The following is a 9,819-nucleotide window of genomic DNA, read 5'->3' on the forward strand; positions in this document are numbered from 1 at the left end:
TCTAAAAAAAAAAAAAAAAAAAAAGGACAAGTTGAGCAACAGGAGAATAGGATCAAGGAGATGCTAGAGATGGCAGGTAAAATAAATAAAAGATGGACCAGAAAAGAAGAAAGAGTTCCAAGTTGACTGCTTCTGTCTGGGCTTACTTGACACTCTTAGGCCTGACAGGATTTACAGGTGACTCCTGAGGTCTCTCCCATTATAGAGACATCCTTTATATGAGGAACTTTCATTTGCAGTAAAGACAAGCCTGAAAACAATCCTCTCCCTTCCCTCTCTTCTTTCCTTGAACCTCACAGAGTACAGGGGAGGGAGCAGGTGATTCAAATCGCAAGTTGGAGAAAAAATAAGTCAGCTACCTGCCTGCTTCCCTCTACCTAGAGCAGCTGGGAAAGAGGTGTAGCTATAACCTTGAGAAAAGTTGAAAGCTTTGACTCTGACTCTGAATTAGACATACTAATTACTGATGAGAAGACCTTTCATTACCTGAAGGTGACCATAAAAGTCATGGTCATCCATGAGGAAGAGACTAATTAGCTCCATGGAATAAAGGAGCAATGGGAGACAAAAATAAAATTGCTTAATAATTACACCCTGGAGTCCCACTTGTTCAATGGAATGGCTATAAAAGGACAAAGACATTGAGACCACTGCCTTTCCTTTAGGTAGCAAGGACATCAAATAAAATGGTTTTTGTTGTCTGGGAATTATAGCCAAATTTGGAAGTTGAAAATAGTCATATGAGATGTCCCCAAATTCTAAAGAGAGCAGACTCCAGTGCAAGCCAGACACTTATCTAAGTTTATTTGATCCTGTTACCATCAACCCACCATTGTTTTCAATCTATATCTATAAAAATTAGTTGAAATTGGGCATTATTGACTTACAGAAAGGGTGCTAAAGTCTTTTCATTCTCTTCCTTTCTAGCAAGTGAAAGAAAGGTCAGTATATTCCTTTTCTGCTTCTTTACAGCAAATGCCCCCAAAGTTAGACAGAAATTCACTAGCTCACAGTTCTATGGGTTAGACACTCAGGCACACTGTAGCTGGTTTCTCTGTTCAAGATGCCACAAGGCCAGAATCAGGGTGTCACCTGGTACTCTCCGTCCAAGTTCATGTGGTCAGTGGCAGAACTCAGTTTCCTGCAGCTGTAGGACTGAGGTCCCTACATCCTTGCCACCTGTCAGCTGGGGTGACTCTTTGGGGCCACCCACATTCCTCATCACATGCCCCGCTCCATCTTCAACACCAGCAACAGAGATCCTTCATTGAATCCCTTGCAGCCTTCAAATTTCTTTCCAGGAAGAATCCTTTTAAGCACTATCTTAATTAGGTCAGACCCAGCCCAGATAATCTTCCTTTCTTAAAGTTAAGTGTCCCAGGTGACGTAACCTATTCCTGGAAATAAAATCTACTATATTTGCAAGCTTGCAGGGTGTTCACACCAGGGCCAGGGATCTTGGAGCTTTCTTATAATTTTGCCTGACACAGATCTTCCCTCCAAACAGCCAAGCTCAGGGGTGCTTTAAGATGATGATTTGTGAGGAGTGAGAGTGGATGCAGGAAGAGTCACAGGCACGGGTTCCTCAGCTGCACAGCCTCTACAGCAGCAGCCTTGCTGCTCTGCACACAAAGCCCTTCAGGGAGACACAGAGGAGCACACAGCAAAAGTGAGGTTTGCATTCCACCCTGTAGAATGGTTGGGATGTGTAAGCTGCTCTGAACATTGCAGAATGCAGTCACTCTTGATCAGGCTTCCCAGGACAAGACCCGAGAGGTGGGGGCCCGCTGTGGTTGTGCCAGAAGGGGAGGGAGCTGAGGGGTACAGTCACAACATCAAGCCAGGTAAGTTCCCCACATCAGGAAACTGCAAGCCCATCACACTCCAAGGCACCCACCCCAATCACATTCTCACCAGCCTTCTGATGCCTCCACGTGGGAGCCATCAACATCCAGAAGAGACAAGAGCAACAAATAAATGAAAGCCTTGGCCCCTTTTCCCTAATCACACCTGCCCTTTGATCTCAACCATGCAGGAGCTACAAGCAAGAGATGAAAGAAACGGAAAAGCCAACATCTCCCCACTCCTCTCTACAAGACCCAGGGCCTAGACTGTTCTTGGGGGAAAAGAGTGATAGGAGCCCTAAATGTGGTAATGTATTAAATATTTTTATAGTTGCTGGAGATTGAACCCAAGCCCTCAGGCATGCTAGGCAGGAACTCTACCCCTGAGCCACATCCCCAGCCCAATATATTAAATTTTAATCTGGACCCTCCCACAGTTTTTTGAATAATATTTTTTATAATAACTGAGACACTATGGGGTCTATCATTAAGAGAAAGGAAATGGAAATGCAACAGAGCATACAGAGAGGTCCCATTGGAGAAAAAATAAGTCTATTTCATGCATGTTGCCCACCAAATTCATACTGTTTAATAAATGAGTTTCAGTTCAGTACAGACACTCTGAACTCTTAACAGAGAGGTCTGAGCTTTGGGGAGTAGATCTACTTGGTTCCAGTTACCTCAAAGAGTGAGAAAATACTCGAGAAACCTTGTCACCAGCGCCCAGACACCAGAGCCTTAGAAGTGTGTGAGTCTGTGCAAGTGTGTATGCATGAGTGTGTGTTTTCAGGTGAATATGAGTGCATATATGTGTGTCAGGAATGTTAGTATGTGTAGAGAGTGAGTGTGGGGTGTGCACATAAGTGGGTGTAAGAGACCCACAAGAGTGAAGGTGTGATTGTGCATGTTTTCAGTGGTGCCACTAAGAAGCGGATGGCCCAATGCTGCAGAGGAAGCAATGAAACATAAGACAATGCTGTGAGCTCCAAAAAATTGCTAAAGAAAATAATTAAAAGAAGGCAGGAGGGTAAAGTAAAAAGTTTACCTGCAACTTGGATTCTGATGTAGGCACCAGGGTCTCCATCTCCGGAGGAAAAACCCAACTTAATGTCTGTTCCTGTTGTCTCAGAGTTGCTCACTTTACCCTCTCCCAGACCATCTGTCTCTCTGCTCCTTTATCTCCCACAGCTGCTATGTGATCTAACTACTGCTAGACACTGAGCCTAGTGCTTCCCCTGTGTCCTGCTTCCAGGGAACCTAATGGGAAGAAACCATACCATGGTCTTCCCAGCAAACCTGGGACAGCTTGCAGATTCCGTCCCTGTGCACTGGCTGCTGGAAAACACACAGGCACCTTGCCATCTCTATGGGATTTCCTTTCCTTTGTCTTTTCCTCTTCTTCCAACATAGCACCTTTCTCTGACTTCTGAAGAAATCTGTTTATTTCTTATTTCCCTGGATCTTTAAGGGGGGTAGGGGGGAAGCAACACCTAAAATGGGATGATATTCATTTCAGGCACAAATAGTTGTACAACAGCTTTAGGTTCCAGAAAGGGTACAGCTTCTATTTCTGTCAGTTTTATGTCTCACTGAAACCATTTTGTGATTATTTCTTGTCCTATGTTTTCCCAACTGAATGACTTAAACACTGCTCCTGAGAGGCAGCTGTTTCTAGAATATTGCAGTTTATTGAGTTCGCGAGAATTGTGATCATCGGCAGCACCAACCTTTACAGAGAGAATCACAGGCACTTTAATTCCAATTTGCTGACTTACAGAGGAAGCAATTTCTCCCCGTTGTATCCCTATATCAAGGAACATGAACAATCAAAGCGTCACAGTCTTAGAGCTGCAAGGGTTCTCAGATAGCATTTGTGCCAATTCTTTCATTTTATATGTGAAGAAACCAAGGCCTAGAGAAGTTAACCAGTTGCCCAGTTAACTAGTTACCCAGTAACAAAGCTGCAATTAGCTGTTGGGAATCCTAATCCCAGTCTAATGCTCTTGTCTTGGCTATATGCTGCCTTGCAGATGTTGGTTATCTTTATAATAAATTACAGCACATTTGCCCAAATATTGACCCTTCAAAACTCCAGGCAAAATAATTTCTAGATTGTCTTCATTGGATATATAATTTTCTGTTAAGCTCTAAATTGGTACCAAACAATGTGCTGTCTTATGCACATGAACACAGTTATTGCTGGTTAAAATGGAGGGCATTATTAAATTTAGAAAGGGGTAGAACACTGACAACAAGAAATCTATTGCAGATAACATATTTCTCCTCAGTGTAACCATGGAGAATAGGCTGGTCAACATTTTAATTCACAAATATAAAATAAAGGACTTGGTGAATTCTCAGTTGCTGAATTAGATGACTGGCAAGGGAATTTGGTATTGGTGTGTAATATACCTATATATTTCACATATTGTGTGCTCCATGTGTGTTAAATGAAAATCTAAGTCAGAATGAAGTTGAGGGTCAATCAGGTGATGGATGGGAAAGCAGGTAGAAATGAGGCACAGTGATAACAAATGGTCCACGTGTGGAGTCTCCTCATCTGCCCAGCTGGCCACAGAGAAGGCTAGCCACAGTGCACATACCAACACATAGGAAGCAGTTTAAGTCTAGAAGTCAGCTATTATAGATTTTTTTTTTTCCTCTGATACTTTGGCAAAATATCTCAACCCAGCATAACCCTGAAATAAAGCTTAATGTTTGTTGGTTTGTTAGTTTGTTTACTTTAGGAATTAAGAAACATTCTGGACTCTCTAGGTTTGAGTGAGTTCGACAAGTCTCAAGGAAACTGCTACCTCCTTATCCTGCCCAGTTTTTCCCTGACCATAGAGGTAAAGAGAAATGAACATCCCATGCACCCACAGAAGAGGGAAGAATTGCCACAAAAAGAGTTCCTGAGTGTGCCCTGCTTGATCAAGTGCACCTCCATCTGGTATTGAAAGTAATCAAAACAAAACACCAAAGACTGAGGAGTGTTGCCTGGGCCATGTGACATCAAACCAAGCAGAGAGACCCCCCTCCAGGAGGTGTTTAAGTGAGTCTGAGGAATCAAGGTATTCTAATTAAACACATAGTTTGAGAGAAGTGTAAAGTACTTGGCAGAGAATCAGTGAAGTAGGAAATTAATAAGGTTCAAACCTAATGCTAAGCCAGTCTCCTGAATGCCAAAAACCAACAAAATGTCTTCAGTTGTGTTCTAATTTAGTGAAACCATGTTCAAGGGTAAAGAGAAGCAAGGGATCCAGCTGCAGGGGCCTGTGTGGCTGTTGGCTGGGTCAGTTCTGTTGAGCAAATGTCAGGGCAAGGCAGAGATGAGATGAGATGGGAGGTTGATGTGGTATCAGATCCTGCCTTCACTTAAAAATGTTCATTGTGTGTTCTTTTCAACCAATTTTAATTTTTAAAAATATCTAAATTGTAATTTATCTTGACTGCTCAGTTATTTTGTGATCCCCTCCCCAAATTTAGTGCTCCGTGAATTCTTTGTAGCACTCTAGTCTTAGCGTATTAGGGAGCCTAGTAGATATAAGTGACATAAAGTAGATATAAGTGACTATTTCGTGTATTGAATTGGGCCCCCTGTATTCATCAGCTTTCTGTTACTGTAACAAATATTTTTGAAACAAATAAACTTAAAAAGAGGAAAGGTTTATTTGGGCTCATAGTTTCAGAGGTTTTTTTCCATGGTCACTTGGCCTTGATGCTTCGGGCCTATGGAAGCAATAGTACATGATGGCAGAAGTTTGAAATTGAGGAGACCTGTTCACCTTATGGAAGCCAGGAAGCAAAGAGAATGCAGGCAGGTCTGGGATCCCAACAACCCCTTCAAGAGCACGCCACCCAATGACTAAACTTCCTTCTAGTAGGCCCTACCTCTTAGAAGTTCTACCACCTCCCATAGTACCACAGGCCATGACCAAGTGTTTAACATGGGCCTTTGGAGGACATTCAAAATCCAAACTACAGCAGCCCCCTGAAAGATATTGAGGTTCTGATATCCAGTATCACCCCCACAGGGTGACCTTAATTGTAAATAAAGTTCTTACAAATGTAAGTAGTTAAGATGAGGTTATACTGAAGTCAAGTGGGCCCCAATCATATATGACTAGTGTCCTTATAAGAAGGACAGTGGAGCACAGACACATGAATGGGGAGGACCATGAGAATCTGAAGGCAGAGATCAGGGTTGTACATCTACCACAATGACTTCTTCTAGAAGCTAGAAGAGAGGCATCAAACAGATTCTCCTTCACAGCCCTCAGAAGAAACCAGTCATGCTATACCTTGTTCTTGGACTTGGAGACGTCATGATTGGGAAATGGTAAATTTCTATTGTTTGAGTCACCTAATTTGTGCTACCTTGTTATGGCAGCCCTAGCAAACTAATACACCATCCTTGGTCTTAGGTACAGAGGGACTGTCTCTCATTATCAGTCATAAGTGTAGTCAGAGAAGATCAGATCAGCTCTCAGCCCAGAGATGAAATTCCATTAATGTTGATTCACATGCAGATAAGCTCATCACAGGTTGAACATATTCTAGGTCAAAAAGGCATTGAACACACTTATCTTACTGAACATCTCTGCTCGGCAACACAGTACACTGTGGAGAATCAGTTGATTTCCGTGTGATCCTGGGGCTCATTGGGAGCTGCAGCTCACTGACACTGCTCAGGATTGTAAAAAGAATATCATATCACGTACTGCTAGCCTGAGAAAGGATCAAAATTCAAACTTGGAGGTGCAGCTTTCACTGAATGTGCATTACTTTTGTACCATTGTAAAGCTGAAAAATCCTAAGTCTGGGACCATCTCTACATCAAGGCAAATCCAAAGACTAAGGTGATAGGGACCAGAAGTAAAAGCCAGCTACCTTGGATGGAAGTGAGGCAGAGTGAGACTCAAGCCCATGATCACTATCAGGACACAGCAACCCCATAAAAATGCCACGGCTAAGTAGGTCAGAGGGGAAGAGCACCTTAGGACAGGTGAGTGGTCACAGCAGGTGGTCACAGGGGAGTACAGGCAAGGATGGGAAAATAACACTGAACAACTGTCTCAGGACAACTGCTTCTTCCTAGGAGAGCATGTGTGCATTTGACTTTAAGCCCAGCACCTGTTAGGTGCTCAGCTGGGTACCAGTTGCTTTTATTAACAACAACAACAACAACAAAAAAGAGTGTCTTGAAATGAGGGGTTAAAAGTGAATGGTGGCCAGGCTGGGGGATATCAGAATACAAGGAAAAGCAGAGATGTGAACAATACAACTTCCTTAACCTCATCTTAAAATTCATTTTTATGAAGAATTTTCATTTGATGTATTTTTTTTTTCAGTGTTGGGGTTTGATTGTGTTTGATATTTAAAAGAAAAAAAGCAGGAAGGAAAGGAGAGAGGAAATGAAAAGGGAGGGGAGAGGGAAAATGTACAATCCCCAGCATCTTATGCCAGACTTGGTCTACAGAGGAGCAAACTCCTGTCCACATCTTAGACTCTGTCGCTACCCTGTGACTTGATCCCAAGGAGGAGAGGGGTCTCCTTTTGAGAGCTTGATATTCAAGGGTCCAGGTTGCTGAGTTAAAGATGGGTTCCCTGGCAAAGCATGGCTTTTATCTTTACTTGGGCTTTCCAGATTGCAGCAGTTGATAGGATCAGAGGAACAGGATTGTTTTTAACCTCAGGGAAGGAGGTCTGACATCTCCACTCCCGAGTCAAGGGGAGTCCTGCCAGCCCAAACTACTGACCTGGCCATGAGCTAAGGGGCCTGAACTCGTCAGCACTGATCACAGCCACTATGCAACAATGAAATTAGGCAGCACATGTTAAAGTTAATCCACTAGAGTCACTTATTTTACTTGCAAAGAAATCTTTTTCTCATCGTGTTATGGTTCCTCATTAATTGCTTGAAACTTGCCTTCAGTTCCAAATTTTAGCTTTACAACATGCATTGGTGTCTCCCTGTCTTGCTTCTTGGCTAGGTCACTAGCGTTTATAAGTATCTTTGCTTCAAATTGCAGTCTCAGTTCCTCGCTCTTGTTTATTTTGGAGAGAAGAGCCAGAGATAAATAGGCAGAAATTCGGGGAGCAGGAAATGAAGGCCAAACTTTGACTCCAGCTAACACAGGGTCTGGAGCAGCTTCTACAGAGGTCAGTGCTAGGATAAAGGTCTTCATACACAAATAACAACACTACATTTTTCACTTGGCGTGTATGCCACCGATGCCATTCATTAGAACCTGGGCTGAGTGATGAGATAAACTAAACACTAAGTGTGATCCTCACTCACTTTTAACAGCTACCATTTAAGTGAAAATAGAAAATGTTTATGGTTTCTGAAAAATTAAAGATAGTTGTTTTGTTTGTTTTGTTTTGTTTTGCAGGAGTCCCAGGGATTAAATCCAGGGTCACTTTACCACTGAGCTATATTCCAGCCCTTTTTGTTTGTTTGTTTTATTTTGAGATAGGCTCTCATAAGTTGCTTAGGGCCTTGAGAACTAGATAAGACTGGCCTCAAAATTGTGGTCCTCCTGCCTTAGCCTCTTAAGTCACTGGGATTATATAAAACAGTGGATTTTGTTGTTGTTGTTGTTTTTAAGTAGCACTCCATAGATAAAAATCTCCTGGGGTAATTATTAAAAATGTACATATCTGCTCTCACCCTACCATATTAATTGAACTAGGATCTCTGGAAATAAGTTAAATAAAGTAGGTTTTTATTTTTTTTCAGTGCTGAGAATCAAACACAGGGCGTTGCCCATGCAAGGCAAGTACTCTACCACTGAGATATATTCCCCACCTATCAAAACTGAATTTTAAATAAGCTCCCATGTTTTTTTTTTAATGAGTCCTGAAGTTTGAGGTCTAAAACAATATGTTTAGGGCTGGGGCTGGGGCTCAGAAGCAGAACGCTCACCTGGCATGCATGAGGCACTGGGTTCGATCCTCAGCACCACTTAAAATAAAGTTATTGTGTCCACCTATAACTAAAAAATAAATATTAAAAAAATAAAATAGTATGTTTAGCACATTACAAATAGTTATCATTTCAGGTTGGATCTTGAATGTCCCTCAAAGGGCCGTGTATTGAAGACTTAGTGTCCATCCTATGTTGTTACTGGGAAGTAGTGAAACCCTCAATAGATGGGGCCTAATTGGAGGAAGTTAGGTCATTGGGAGCATGACTCTGGAGAGAATATTGGGACCAGGCTCCCTCTTGTCTGGGTCTTTGCTACCTTTCTACCATGAGATGAATAGCCTCATTCACCACACACTCCCTCCCATAATGAGCTGCCTCACTGGATCCCAAAAGCAATGAGGCCAACTGACCATGGACTGAAACCTCTGTAATCATGAGCCAAAATAAACCTTCCTTACTTATAAGCTGTTTATCTCAGGTATTTTGTCACAATGATGGAAAGCTAAGTAATATTGGTATTTTCTTGCCATGAGCACAAGAACTGCAGTAAGCCTTCTTTGACCATTCTCCCATGGGTTTCTCTTCCTCCCAACTCCATGTTTGCCTACTAAGTTAAATGATTTCTCTTGTCTCCTCCTCAAAGTTCTCCCCTAATCCAGACTCAGACCTGATATTTCAGACATTCTAGTATAGATCTGAGTATTTATGGGATTACATGGGCAAAATAATTACCTAGAGCTCCTCACAGATAGAGACTCAATACCTAAAAAGTTAAATTACATTGAATAGCATTGCTATTTTAATAAATAGAATTGCTATTTACAATAGCTTTGTAAAACCAAGAGAGGGTCATCTTCCTGAAGCAAAACATATTAAATCCACAAAGGGGCAAAGGGTAGATATCCCATCATCCCGTAAATCAATGGTTTCAACTGGAGGCAATTTCATCATCCTAAGAAACACTTGGCAATGTCTGAAGGCATTTTGGGTGGCCACACTGGAGGATGCTGCTGGCACTCACTAGGCAGAGGAAAAGGACACTGC

General features: G+C 42.2%; 1 long non-coding RNA gene across 1 annotated transcript in view; it reads left to right on the forward strand.

Annotated features, from left to right (window-relative positions):
* Positions 1 to 4,509, forward strand: part of LOC125618438 — a 62,471-nt gene extending 57,962 nt beyond the window's left edge. The window contains exon 3 of the long non-coding RNA XR_007349701.1: positions 2,036 to 4,509. This is a non-coding gene — a long non-coding RNA (uncharacterized LOC125618438). The remainder of the gene's footprint in view (positions 1 to 2,035) is intronic.
* The last annotated feature ends 5,310 nt before the right edge of the window (positions 4,510 to 9,819 follow it).

The sequence above is a fragment of the Marmota marmota genome, unplaced genomic scaffold (genome assembly GCF_001458135.2).
Source record: "Marmota marmota marmota unplaced genomic scaffold, marMar, whole genome shotgun sequence".
In the NCBI taxonomy this organism is placed as follows: Eukaryota; Metazoa; Chordata; class Mammalia; order Rodentia; family Sciuridae; genus Marmota; species Marmota marmota.